Raw genomic sequence first — 14593 nt, 5'->3', positions numbered from 1 at the left:
GGGAACGAAGAGAAGTGGGAGACCAAATTGGAGGTGGAAAGATGGAGTGAAAAAGATTTTGAGTGATCGGGGCCTGAACATGCAGGAGGGTGAAAGGAGGGCAAGGAATAGAGTGAATTGGATCGATGTGGTATATAGGGGTCGACGTGCTGTCAGTGGATTGAACCAGGGCATGTGAAGCGTCTGGGGTAAACCATGCAAAGTGTGTGGGGCCTGGATGTGGAAAGGGAGCTGTGGTTTCGGTGCATTATTACATGACAGCTAGAGACTGAATGTGAACGAATGGGGCCTTTGGTGTTTTTCCTAGCGCTACCTCGCACACATGAGGGGGGAGGGGGTTGTTATTCCATGTGTGGCGAGGTGGCGATGGGAACAAATAAAGGCAGACAGTATGAATTATGTACATGTGTACATATGTATATGTCTGTGTGTGTATATATATGTGTACATTGAGATGTATAGGTATGTATATTGTGCATGGGTGGACATGTATGTATATACATGTGTATGTGGGCGGGTTGGGCCATTCTTTCGTCTGTTTCCTTGCGCTACCTCGCTAACGCGGGAGACAGCGACAAAGCAAAATAGTTATATATATATATATATATATATATATATATATATATATATATATATATATATATATATATATATATTTTTTTTTTTTTTTATACTTTGTCGCTGTCTCCCGCGTTTGCGAGGTAGCGCAAGGAAACAGACGAAAGAAATGGCCCAACCCCCCCCCCCATACACATGTATATACATACGTCCACACACGCAAATATACATACCTACACAGCTTTCCATGGTTTACCCCAGACGCTTCACATGCCTTGATTCAATCCACTGACAGCACGTCAACCCCGGTATACCACATCGTTCCAATTCACTCTATTCCTTGCCCTCCTTTCACCCTCCTGCATGTTCAGGCCCCGATCACACAAAATCTTTTTCACTCCATCTTTCCACCTCCAATTTGGTCTCCCTCTTCTCCTCGTTCCCTCCACCTCCGACACATATATCCTCTTGGTCAATCTTTCCTCACTCATTCTCTCCATGTGCCCAAACCACTTCAAAACACCCTCTTCTGCTCTCTCAACCACGCTCTTTTTATTTCCACACATCTCTCTAACCCTTACGTTACTCACTCGATCAAACCACCTCACACCACACATTGTCCTCAAACATCTCATTTCCAGCACATCCATCCTCCTGCGCACAACTCTATCCATAGCCCACGACTCGCAACCATACAACATTGTTGGAACCACTATTCCTTCAAACATACCCATTTTTGCTTTCCGAGATAATGTTCTCGACTTCCACACATTCTTCAAGGCCCCCAGAATTTTCGCCCCCTCCCCCACCCTATGATCCACTTCCGCTTCCATGGTTCCATCCGCTGCCAGATCCACTCCCAGATATCTAAAACACTTCACTTCCTCCAGTTTTTCTCCATTCAAACTCACCTCCCAATTGACTTGACCCTCAACCCTACTCTACCTAATAACCTTGCTCTTATTCACATTTACTCTTAACTTTCTTCTTCCACACACTTTACCAAACTCAGTCACCAGCTTCTGCAATTTCTCACATGAATCAGCCACCAGCGCTGTATCATCAGCGAACAACAACTGACTCACTTCCCAAGCTCTCTCATCCACAACAGACTTCATACTTGCCCCTCTTTCCAAAACTCTTGCATTTACCTCCCTAACAACCCCATCCATAAACAAATTAAACAACCATGGAGACATCACACACTCCTGCCGCAAACCTACATTCACTGAGAACCAATCACTTTCCTCTCTTCCTACACGTACACATGCCTTACATCCTCGATAAAAACTTTTCACTGCTTCTAACAACTTTCCTCCCACACCATATATTCTTAATACCTTCCACAGAGCATCTCTATCAACTCTATCATATGCCTTCTCCAGATCCATAAATGCTACATACAAATCCATTTGCTTTTCTAAGTATTTCTCACATACATTCTTCAAAGCAAACACCTGATCCACACATCCTCTACCACTTCTGAAACCACACTGCTCTTCCCCAATCTGATGCTCTGTACATGCCTTCACCCTCTCAATCAATACCCTCCCATATAATTTACCAGGAATACTCAACAAACTTATACCTCTGTAATTTGAGCACTCACTCTTATCCCCTTTGCCTTTGTACAATGGCACTATGCAAGCATTCCGCCAATCCTCAGGCACCTCACCATGAGTCATACATACATTAAATAACCTTACCAACCAGTCAACAATACAGTCACCCCCTTTTTTAATAAATTCCACTGCAATACCATCCAAACCTGCTGCCTTGCCGGCTTTCATCTTCCGCAAAGCTTTCACTACCTCTTCTCTGTTTACCAAATCATTTTCCCTAACCCTCTCACTTTGCACACCACCTCGACCAAAACACCCTATATCTGCCACTCTATCATCAAACACATTCAACAAACCTTCAAAATACTCACTCCATCTCCTTCTCACATCACCACTACTTGTTATCACCTCCCCATTTGCGCCCTTCACTGAAGTTCCCATTTGCTCCCTTGTCTTACGCACTTTATTTACCTCCTTCCAGAACATCTTTTTATTCTCCCTAAAATTTAATGATACTCTCTCACCCCAACTCTCATTTGCCCTTTTTTTTCACCTCTTGCACCTTTCTCTTGACCTCCTGTCTCTTTCTTTAATACATCTCCCACTCAATTGCATTTTTTCCCTGCAAAAATCGTCCAAATGCCTCTCTCTTCTCTTTCACTAATACTCTTACTTCTTCATCCCACCACTCACTACCCTTTCTAATCAACCCACCTCCCACTCTTCTCATGCCACAAGCATCTTTTGCGCAATCCATCACTGATTTCCTAAATACATCCCATTCCTCCCCCACTCCCCTTGCTTCCATTGTTCTCACCTTTTTCCATTCTGTACTCAGTCTCTCCTGGTACTTCCTCACACAGGTCTCCTTCTCAAACTCACTTACTCTCGCCACCCTCTTCACCCTAACATTCACTCTTCTTTTCTGAAAACCCATACAACTCTTCACCTTAGCCTCCACAAGATAATGATCAGACATCCCTCCAGTTGCACCTCTCAGCACATTAACATCCAAAAGTCTCTCTTTCGCACGCCTGTCAATTAACACGTAATCCAATAACGCTCTCTGGCCATCTCTCCTACTTACATAAGTATACTTATGTATATCTCGCTTTTTAAACCAGGTATTCCCAATCATCAGTCCTTTTTCAGCACATAAATCTACAAGCTCTTCACCATTTCCATTTACAACACTGAACACCCCCTGTATACCAATTATTCCCTCAACTGCCACATTACTCACCTTTGCATTCAAATCACCCATCACTATAACCCGGTCTCGTGCATCAAAACCACTAACACACTCATTCAGCTGCTCCCAAAACACTTGCCTCTCTTGATCTTTCTTCTCATGCCCAGGTGCATATGCACCAATAATCACCCACCTCTCTCCATCAACTTTCAGTTTTACCCATATTAATCGAGAATTTACTTTCTTACACTCTATCACATACTCCCACAACTCCTGTTTCAGGAGTATTGCTACTCCTTCCCTTGCTCTTGTCCTCTCACTAACCCCTGACTTTACTCCCCAGACATTCCCAAACCACTCTTCCCCTTTACCCTTGAGCTTCGTTTCACTCAGAGCCAAAACATCCAGGTTCCTTTCCTCAAACATACTACCTATCTCTGCTTTTTTCACATCTTGGTTACATCCACACACATTTAGGCACCCCACTCTGAGCCTTCGAGGAGGATGATCACTCCCCGCGTGACTCCTTCTTCTGTTTCCCATTTTAGAAAGTTAATACAAGGAGGGGAGGATTTCTGGCCCCCCGCTCCCGTCCCCTCTATATTCTTTAAAAAGAATCTTTTCCTTTGATGGTCCCGTTATTCTTCTGTGGAAAGACCCGTTTTCTCTGACGAAACAGAAATACCTTCTCTCGAAGCTCTAGGGACACATTCACCAGCTGATAAGATGGCATCTCACGAGGACAAGCCTCACCTGATCCCCAGCTCAAACATTACCTCTGCTTTATGTATCACTCGGCTCGTCCCCTCGAAAGAAATACATATCCAAGTTCCTCACAAGATCTTCAAACTTACACTTATATTCACTTTTAGAGGACCAAATACCCAAACTTCGCTCCTCGAACGCTTTCCTGTTAAGTGTTTGGTTAGCTGCTTATGAGTAAAGAGAAAGAGCTTTTTACTCGTGAGGCCCCGCCTCATGTTCCTGTTCTAGTTATACATCTTGGAATTTTCCAGTGGTGGCTTCCTTCTCCTTCCCTTGTTCAGTGTGTTTCACGGATCCATAACTCTTACGAAAATGCTTCCCCACTTCCCGCCTCCCTCCATCCCACCTCTATACCATTCTCTTGCCCACCTTTCGGTTGTGTCCTTCATATTGCAGCCTCTTCTACTGTCGAAAAGCTAATATGTGTTACCTTAGTCATTGTCTCTTAGAAACTTCTTGTGTGCTCATCATGTCTTCCTCAGCTAGTCATTCTTACACTCTGGGTCAGCTGAATGCTTCCCTCCACACTCAGTGGCGCATTCTATTTAGTTCTGAAGTCATTCTTGCCGCATTCCTTTCAATCCTTTCCAGCAAGTCTTGGTGGCTCTTTAAATGAGGTTACTAGGCTGATTTTGTGTACTTCAGCTCGGAGTGAATGTACGTAAACTCAGCAATAAAAGGGATTTCTTTTAAAAGATATATGAGAAGTTATTTGTTTCATGAAAGAGGACAAACGAGTGTGATTCATTACATTTGTGATACTTGTTTTGAGAAATGTTTAAGAGAGCTAAAGGGATGGGTAAGTTGCCATTTACCAGCTATTATGTATTATGAAAGAACTTGATAAGAAAGAAATGATTGACTTATATCGCTGAGAAATCTAATAATTTTGCTAAGGCGGAAACACTTAATCTTGTAGACATAAATAAACGCATTATCAGGACATCATTATCTAGCTGGTGGGGAAGTCATCAAAAGTGCTACATCTTTAATCGCAAGACTTTTAAGATTGAGTAACCATAAATGTTCAAAAGATACATTTCCGGTTTCATATGGCTGCTGTGGCCATTCCTTTCGTCAACAACCATTATTAGAGAATGAAACGCAAAGAAAACAAAACGTAACATGACGCGCTAAGGAAATGCAGTGATTTGGCCAAGGTATTGTTTGCAATGTTTTTATTTTGAAAATGTGTTCTTCAAGATTCCGTAAGATTCACTGAATAGTCTTTCGTTGAATATTTCATCTGAGTTCAGTTATAAGTTCCATTTTTACAGAAATATTGAATATTTAGATGTATATTACTGACAAAACACAAGAATATTCAATGATAGGAAATAAAGATATCTGGTAGTTCATTTCACGGAAGTTCCTTCACCTCTCCAGCTGAAGTGGATAGCATTTCTTACTTGATAATGTCGTCGCCCATTAAGGAGAGAAAGCACACTAACATATGACAACACCCAGGTGAATATATCAGAGCTCTTCGTCCTGTGTTTCAAAATGTGAAGAACAAGTGTGACGATATTTTTGTACGTTGACGCATGTTGACGTCTCGTCATAGTCTGTGTATTTGAAGCTAGTGTTCATTTTACTAGGCTATAGTTAGCTTATCTCGCTATCCTGCTCGCGACCTGGTCCTCTCAACTATGTCCCTATCGCATAGCTACTCCCATAACTTATTACCACCGATTTAGTATTCACTGCCTGGTCTGTTTACATCCTTCCCTATCTTCATGACTTTACATTTTCCAGGGTTCCATAAGCCATTTGTCGGATCACCGCTGCATCCTGTTTGGGCCTGTTTGCATCTGCTTCGCACTCTGCTCCTGTGCACTTCCTTCATAATCTTGGCATCATCATCATCATCAGACATGCTGGGGGATGAATCCATCCATTTGACAAAGCATTCACGTAGATGAGGAATGGTAGTCATCACAGCATTAGTCCCTAGTTACCCCTAACTCAGCGTACAGAAGGATCTCCCAAATTAGGTATCTAAGAATCCACTTACCCAATTTTCTTATAACAACAGCCTGGAAGTTAAGCTTCATCACCAATATCCATAATTTTCATTTTCATTTTCTGGCAGAACAGAAAAATACAACCCATCCACCAGTCTTTTTTTCTGTAGTATGATGTTCACTTAAAATCCATTCCATCTAGAACAATCTTGGCTCACACTCAGAAAGCAAATGCCAATTGAGTAGCCTTCTACCTGATTTCTGATTAGCTTCTCTCTGGCAACTTACAAGGATACATTTCTCTCTAGCTCTCTTTAATACTGGTGTACATCACTGGCTTCCTCCCATATCGCTCAAGCAGTCTTTATGCCCTTTAACGAGAACCCGGGTTTTCATACAAAATGCCATACATACCCATTTTTACCTATTTTGTGGCAGTTTCAATATAACACAGCTTGTTTTACCTTAATATGCCTATTATGCCTATTTTCACTGATTTTGATATCGCTCTAGAATAATACAAATTTCTAAGTGTCTTTGAATCACTATTTGGTTCTCTCCTCAAAGACAAAGAGAATATTCTGCTCCTCTCTACGAGGCAAATCACTTTATGTTGAAATGAAACATTTACATATATATATATATATATATATATATATATATATATATATATATATATATATATATATATATATATATTTTTTTTTTTTTTTTCATACTATTCGCCACCTCCCGCGACAGCGAGGTAGCGTCAAGAACAGAGGACTGGGCTTTGAGGGAATATCCTCACCTGGCCCTCTTCTCTGTTCCTTCTTTTGGAAAATTAAAAAAAAAAAAAAAAACGAGAGGGGAGAATTTCCAGCCCCCCGCTCCCTTCCCTTTTAGTCGCCTTCTACGACACGCAGGGAATACGTGGGAAGTATTCTTTCTCCCCTATCCCCAGGGAATATATATATATATATATATATATATATATATATATATATATATATATATATATATATATATATATATGTTTATTTATACTTTTTATTATACTTTGTCGCTGTCTCCCGCGTTTGCGAGGTAGCGCAAGGAAACAGACGAAAGAAATGGCCCAACCCCCCCCCCCATACACATGTATATACATACGTCCACACACGCAAATATACATACCTACACAGCTTTCCATGGTTTACCCCAGACGCTTCACATGCCTTGCTTCAATCCACTGACAGCACGTCAACCCCGGTATACCACATCGCTCCAATTCACTCTATTCCTTGCCCTCCTTTCACCCTCCTGCATGTTCAGGCCCCGATCACACAAAATCTTTTTCACTCCATCTTTCCACCTCCAATTTGGTCTCCCTCTTCTCCTTGTTCCCTCCACCTCCGACACATATATCCTCTTGGTCAATCTTTCCTCACTCATCCTCTCCATGTGCCCAAACCACTTCAAAACACCCTCTTCTGCTCTCTCAACCACGCTCTTTTTATTTCCACACATCTCTCTTACCCTTACGTTACTCACTCGATCAAACCACCTCACACCACACATTGTCCTCAAACATCTCATTTCCAGCACATCCATCCTCCTGCGCACAACTCTATCCATAGCCCACGCCTCGCAACCATACAACATTGTTGGAACCACTATTCCTTCAAACATACCCATTTTTGCTTTCCGAGATAATGTTCTCGACTTCCACACATTTTTCAAGGCCCCCAGGATTTTCGCCCCCTCCCCCACCCTATGATCCACTTCCGCTTCCATGGTTCCATCCGCTGCCAGATCCACTCCCAGATATCTAAAACACTTCACTTCCTCCAGTTTTTCTCCATTCAAACTCACCTCCCAATTGACTTGACCCTCAACCCTACTGTACCTAATAACATTGCTCTTATTCACATTTACTCTTAACTTTCTTCTTCCACACACTTTTCCAAACTCAGTCACCAGCTTCTGCAGTTTCTCACATGAATCAGCCACCATATATATATATATATATATATATATATATATATATATATATATATATATATATATATATATATATATATATATATATAATTTTATTTATTTATTTTGCTTTGTCGCTGTCTCCCGCGTTAGCGAGGTAGCGCAAGGAAACAGACAAAAGAATGGCCCAACCCACCCCCATACACATGTATATACATACACGTCCACACACGCAAATATCCATAACTATACATCTCAATGTATACATATATATACACACACAGACATATACATATATGCACATGTACATAATTCATACTGTCTGCCTTTATTCATTCCCATCGCCACCTCGCCACACATGGAATAACATCCCCCCCCCCCTCATGTGTGCGGGGTAGCGCTAGGAAAAGACAACAAAGGCCCCATTCGTTCACACTCAGTCTCTTGCTGTCATGTAATAATGCCCGAAACCACAGCTCCCTCCAGGCCTCACAGAACTTTCCATGGTTTACCCCAGACGCTTCACATGCCCTGGTTCAATCCAATGACAGCACGTCGACCCCGGTATACCACATCGTTCCAATTCACTCTATTCCTTGCCCGCCTTTCACCCTCCTACATGTTCAGGCCCCAATCACTCAAAATCTTTTTCACTCCATCCTTCCACCTCCAATTTGGTCTCCCTCTTCTCCTCGTTCCCTCCACCTCTGACACATATATCCTCTTGGTCAATCTTTCCTCATTCGTTCTCTCCATGTGACCAAACTATTTCAAAACACCCTCTTCTGCTCTGTCAACCACACTCTTTTTATTTCCACACATCTCTCTTACCCTTACATTACTTACTCGATCAAACCACCTCACACCACATATTGTCCTCAAACATCTCATTTCCAGCATATCCACCCTCCTGCGCACAACTCTATCCATAGCCCACGCCTCACAACCATACAACATTGTTGTATGTTTTGTATAATTTGGACAATCACATGTTTACCAAATAGCGTCCTAGCTTCGTCTCTTCGATGTATATCAACTAACTGTTATATTTCTCTCTTGTGTCTCCCCTGATGATGTGATTATTACACGAAAGTGCACTTGGGAACTTATCGTGTTTCATTTTCCCCGTGGACTATATCTCGATCACTCGCAAAACTGCGATCCTTTCCAATATATATGAGAGTTGGGGTTAGAGAGTATCATTAAATTTTAGGGAGAATAAAAAGATGTTCTGGAAGGAGGTAAATAAAGTGCGTAAGACAAGGGAGCAAATAGGAATTTCAGTGAAGGGGGCTAATGGGGAGGTGGTAACAAGTAGTGGTGATGTGAGAAGGAGATGGTGTGAGTATTTTGAAGGTTTGTTGAATGTATTTGATGATAGAGTGGCAGATATAGGGTGTTTTGGTCGAGGTGGTGTGCAAAGTGAGAGGGTTTGGGAAAATGATTTGGTAAACTGAGAAGAGGTAGTAAAAGCTTTGCTTAAGGTGAAAGCCTCCAAGGCAGCAGGTTTGGATGGTATTGCAGTGAAATTTATTTAAAAAGGGGGTTACTGTATTGTTGACTGGTTGGTAGGGTTATTTAATGTATGTATGACTCATGGTGAGGTGCCTGAGGATTGGCGGAATGCGTGCATAGTGCCATTCTATAAAGGCAAAGGGGATAACAGTGAGTGCTCAAATTACAGAGGTATAAGTTTGTTGAGTATTATTGGTAAATTATATGGGAGGGTATTGATTGAGAGAGTGAAGGCATGTACAGAGTATCGGATTGGGGAAGAGCAGTGTGGTTTCAGAAGTGGTAGAGGATGTGTGGATCAGGTGTTTGCTTTGAAGAATGTATGTGAGAAATACTTAGAAAAGCAAATGGATTTGTATGTAGCATTTATGGATCTGGAGAAGGCATATGATAGAGTTGATAGAGATGCTCTGTGGAAGGTACTAAGATTATATGGCGTGGGAGGCAAGTTGTTAGAAGCAGTGAAAAGTTTTTATCGAGGATGTAAGGCATGTGTACGTGTAGGAAGAGAGGAAAGTGATTGGTTCTCAGTGAATGTAGGTTTGCGGCAGGGGTGTGTGATGTCTCCATGGTTGTTTAATTTGTTTATGGATGAGGTTGTTAGGGAGGTGAATGCAAGAGTTTTGGAAAGAGGGGCAAGTATGAAGTCTGTTGGGGATGAGAGAGCTTGGGAAGTGAGTCAGTTGTTGTTCGCTGATGATACAGCGCTGGTGGCTCATTCATGTGAGAAACTGCAGAAGCTGGTGACTGAGTTTGGTAAAGTGTCTGAAAGAAGAAAGTTAAGAGTAAAAATGTGAATAAGTGCAAGGTTATTAGGTACAGTAGGGTTGAGGGTCAAGTCAATTGGGAGGTAAGTTTGAATGGAGAAAAACTGGAGGAAGTAAAGTGTTTTAGATATCTGGGAGTGGATCTGGCAGCGGATGGAACCATGGAAGCGGAAGTGAATCATAGGGTGGGGGAGGGGGCGAAAATCCTGGGAGCCTTGAAGAATGTGTGGAAGTCGAGAACATTATCTCGGAAAGCAAAAATGGATATGTTTCAAGGAATAGTGGTTCCAACAATGTTGTATGGTTGCGAGGCGTGGGCTATGGATAGAGTTGTGCGCAGGAGGATGGATGTGCTGGAAATGAGATGTTTGAGGACAATATGTGGTGTGAGGTGGTTTGATCGAGTAAGTAATGTAAGGGTAAGAGAGATGTGTGGAAATAAAAAGAGTGTGGTTGACAGAGCAGAAGAGGGTGTTTTGAAATGGTTTGGGCACATGGAGAGAATGAGTAAGGAAAGATTGACCAAGAGGATTTATGTGTCGGAGGTGGAGGGAACGAGGAGAAGTGGGAGACCAAATTGGAGGTGGAAAGATGGAGTGAAAAAGATTTTGAGTGATCGGAGCGGTCAAGGAATAGAGTGAATTGGATCGATGTGGTATACCGGGGTCGACGTGCTGTCAATGGATTGAATCAGGCATGTGAAGCGTCTGGGGTAAACCACGGAAAGTTCTGTGGGGCCAGGATGTGGAAAGGGAGCTGTGGTTTCGGGCATTATTGCATGACATCAAGAGACTGAGTGTGAACGAATGGGGCCTTTGTGGTCTTTTCCTAGCGCGACCTCGCACACATAAGGGGGGGAGGGGGATGTTATTCCATGTGTAGCGAGGTGGCGATGGGAATGAATAAAGGCAGACAGTGTGAATTGTGTGCATGTGCATATATGTATATGTCTGTGTGTGTATATGTATGTGTACATTGAAATGTATGGGTATGTATATTTGCATGTGGAGACGTGTATGTATATACATGTGTATGGGGGTGGGTTGGGCCATTTCTTTCGTCTGTTTCCTTGCGCTACCTCGCAAACGCGGGAGACAGCGACAAAGCAAAATAATAGATATAAATAATATATATATATATATATAAATATATATATATATATATATATATATATATATATATATATATATATATATATGCTTGTGGCATGAGAAGAGTGGGAGGTGGGCTGTTTAGAAAGGGTAGTGAGTGGTGGGATGAAGAAGTAAGAGTATTAGTGAAAGAGAAGAGAGAGGCATTTGGACGATTTTTGCAGGGAAAAAATGCAATTGAGTGGGAGAAGTATAAAAGAAAGAGACAGGAGGTCAAGAGAAAGGTGCAAGAGGTGAAAAAAAGGGCAAATGAGAGTTGGGGTGAGAGACTATCAGTAAATTTTAGGGAGAATAAAAAGATGTTCTGGAAGGAGGTAAATAGGGTGCGTAAGACAAGGGAGCAAATGGGAACTTCAGTGAAGGGCGTAAATGGGAAGGTGATAACAAGTAGTGGTGATGTGAGAAGGAGATGGAATGAGTATTTTGAAGGTTTGTTGAATGTGTCTGATGACAGAGTGGCAGATATAGGGTGTTTTGGTCGAGGTGGTGTGCAAAGTGAGAGGGTTAGGGAAAATGATTTGGTAAACAGAGAAGAGGTAGTAAAAGCTTTGCGGAAGATGAAAGCCGGCAAGGCAGCAGGTTTGGATGGTATTGCAGTGGAATTTATTAAAAAAGGGGGTGACTGTATTGTTGACTGGTTGGTAAGGTTATTTAATGTATGTATGACTCATGGTGAGGTGCCTGAGGATTGGCGGAATGCGTGCATAGTGCCATTGTACAAAGGCAAAGGGGATAAGAGTGAGTGCTCAAATTACAGAGGTATAAGTTTGTTGAGTATTCCTGGTAAACTATATGGGAGGGTATTGATTGAGAGGGTGAAGGCATGTACAGAGCATCAGATTGGGGAAGAGCAGTGCGGTTTCAGAAGTGGTAGAGGATGTGTGGATCAGGTGTTTGCTTTGAAGAATGTATGTGAGAAATACTTAGAAAAGCAAATGGATTTGTATGTAGCATTTATGGATCTGGAGAAGGCATATGATAGAGTTGATAGAGATGCTCTGTGGAAGGTATTAAGAATGTATGGTGTGGGAGGCAAGTTGTTAGAAGCAGTGAAAAGTTTTTATCGAGGATGTAAGGCATGTGTACGTGTAGGAAGAGAGGAAAGTGATTGGTTCTCAGTGAATGTAGGTTTGCGGCAGGGGTGTGTGATGTCTCCATGGTTGTTTAATTTGTTTATGGATGGGGTTGTTAGGGAGGTAAATGCAAGAGTCCTGGAAAGAGGGGCAAGTATGAAGTCTGTTGGGGATGAGAGAGCTTGGGAAGTGAGTCAGTTGTTGTTCGCTGATGATACAGCGCTGGTGGCTGATTCATGTGAGAAACTGCAGAAGCTGGTGACTGAGTTTGGTAAAGTGTGTGGAAGAAGAAAGTTAAGAGTAAATGTGAATAAGAGCAAGGTTATTAGGTACAGTAGGGTTGAGGGTCAAGTCAATTGGGAGGTGAGTTTGAATGGAGAAAAACTGGAGGAAGTGAAGTGTTTTAGATATCTGGGAGTGGATCTGTCAGCGGATGGAACCATGGAAGCGGAAGTGGATCATAGGGTGGGGGAGGGGGCGAAAATTTTGGGAGCCTTGAAAAATGTGTGGAAGTCGAGAACATTATCTCGGAAAGCAAAAATGGGTATGTTTGAAGGAATAGTGGTTCCAACAATGTTGTATGGTTGCGAGGCGTGGGCTATGGATAGAGTTGTGCGCAGGAGGATGGATGTGCTGGAAATGAGATGTTTGAGGACAATGTGTGGTGTGAGGTGGTTTGATCGAGTAAGTAACGTAAGGGTAAGAGAGATGTGTGGAAATAAAAAGAGCGTGGTTGAGAGAGCAGAAGAGGGTGTTTTGAAATGGTTTGGGCACATGGAGAGAATGAGTGAGGAAAGATTGACCAAGAGGATATATGTGTCGGAGGTGGAGGGAACGAGGAGAAGAGGGAGACCAAATTGGAGGTGGAAAGATGGAGTGAAAAAGATTTTGTGTGATCGGGGCCTGAACATGCAGGAGGGTGAAAGGAGGGCAAGGAATAGAGTGAATTGGAGCGATGTGGTATACAGGGGTTGACGTGCTGTCAGTGGATTGAATCAAGGCATGTGAAGCGTCTGGGGTAAACCATGGAAAGCTGTGTAGGTATGTATATTTGCGTGTGTGGACGTGTGTATGTACGTGTGTATGGGGGTTGGGCCATTTCTTTCGTCTGTTTCCTCGCGCTACCTCGCAAACGCGGGAGACAGCGACAAAGTATAAAAAAAAAAAAAAAAAAAAAAAAAAAAAAAATATATATATATATATATATATATATATATATATATATATATATATATATATATATATATATATACATATATATATATATATATATATATTTTTTTTTTTTTTTTTTTTTTTTTTTATACTTTGTCGCTGTCTCCCGCGTTTGCGAGGTAGCGATATATATATATATATATAAATATATATATATATATATATATATATATATATATATATATATATATATATATATATATATATATATATTATTATATTATTATACTTTGTCGCTGTCTCCCGCGTTTGCGAGGTAGCGCAAGGAAACAGACGAAAGAAATGGCCCAACCCCCCCCCCCCCATACACATGTATATACATACGTCCACACACGCAAATATACATACCTACACAGCTTTCCATGGTTTACCCCAGACGCTTCACATGCCTTGATTCAATCCACTGACAGCACGTCAACCCCGGTATACCACATCGCTCCAATTCACTCTATTCCTTGCCCTCCTTTCACCCTCCTGCATGTTCAGGCCCCGATCACACAAAATCTTTTTCACTCCATCTTTCCACCTACAATTTGGTCTCCCTCTTCTCCTCGTTCCCTCCACCTCCGACACATATATCCTCTTGGTCAATCTTTCCTCACTCATTCTCTCCATGTGCCCAAACCACTTCAAAACACACTCTTCTGCTCTCTCAACCACGCTCTTTTTATTTCCACACATCTCTCTTACCCTTACGTACTCACTCGATCAAACCACCTCACACCACACATTGTCCTCAAACATCTCATTTCCAGCACATCCATCCTCCTGCGCACAACTCTATCCATAGCCCACGCCTCGCAACCATACAACATTGTTGGAACCACTATTCCTTCAAACATACCCATTTTTGCTTTCCGAGATAATGTTCTCGACTTCCACACATTTTT

At 42.0% G+C, this 14593-nt stretch overlaps 1 protein-coding gene across 1 annotated transcript in view; it reads right to left on the bottom strand.

Annotated features, from left to right (window-relative positions):
* LOC139758207 (protein O-linked-mannose beta-1,2-N-acetylglucosaminyltransferase 1-like) overlaps positions 1–14593 on the bottom strand; it is a 221241-nt gene that overhangs the window by 60042 nt on the left and 146606 nt on the right. The gene's annotated exons all lie outside the window — the stretch shown is intronic.

Source organism: Panulirus ornatus, chromosome 29 (genome assembly GCF_036320965.1).
Source record: "Panulirus ornatus isolate Po-2019 chromosome 29, ASM3632096v1, whole genome shotgun sequence".
Lineage (NCBI taxonomy): Eukaryota > Metazoa > Arthropoda > Malacostraca > Decapoda > Palinuridae > Panulirus > Panulirus ornatus.
This window is presented reverse-complemented; position numbering and strand designations above follow the sequence as displayed.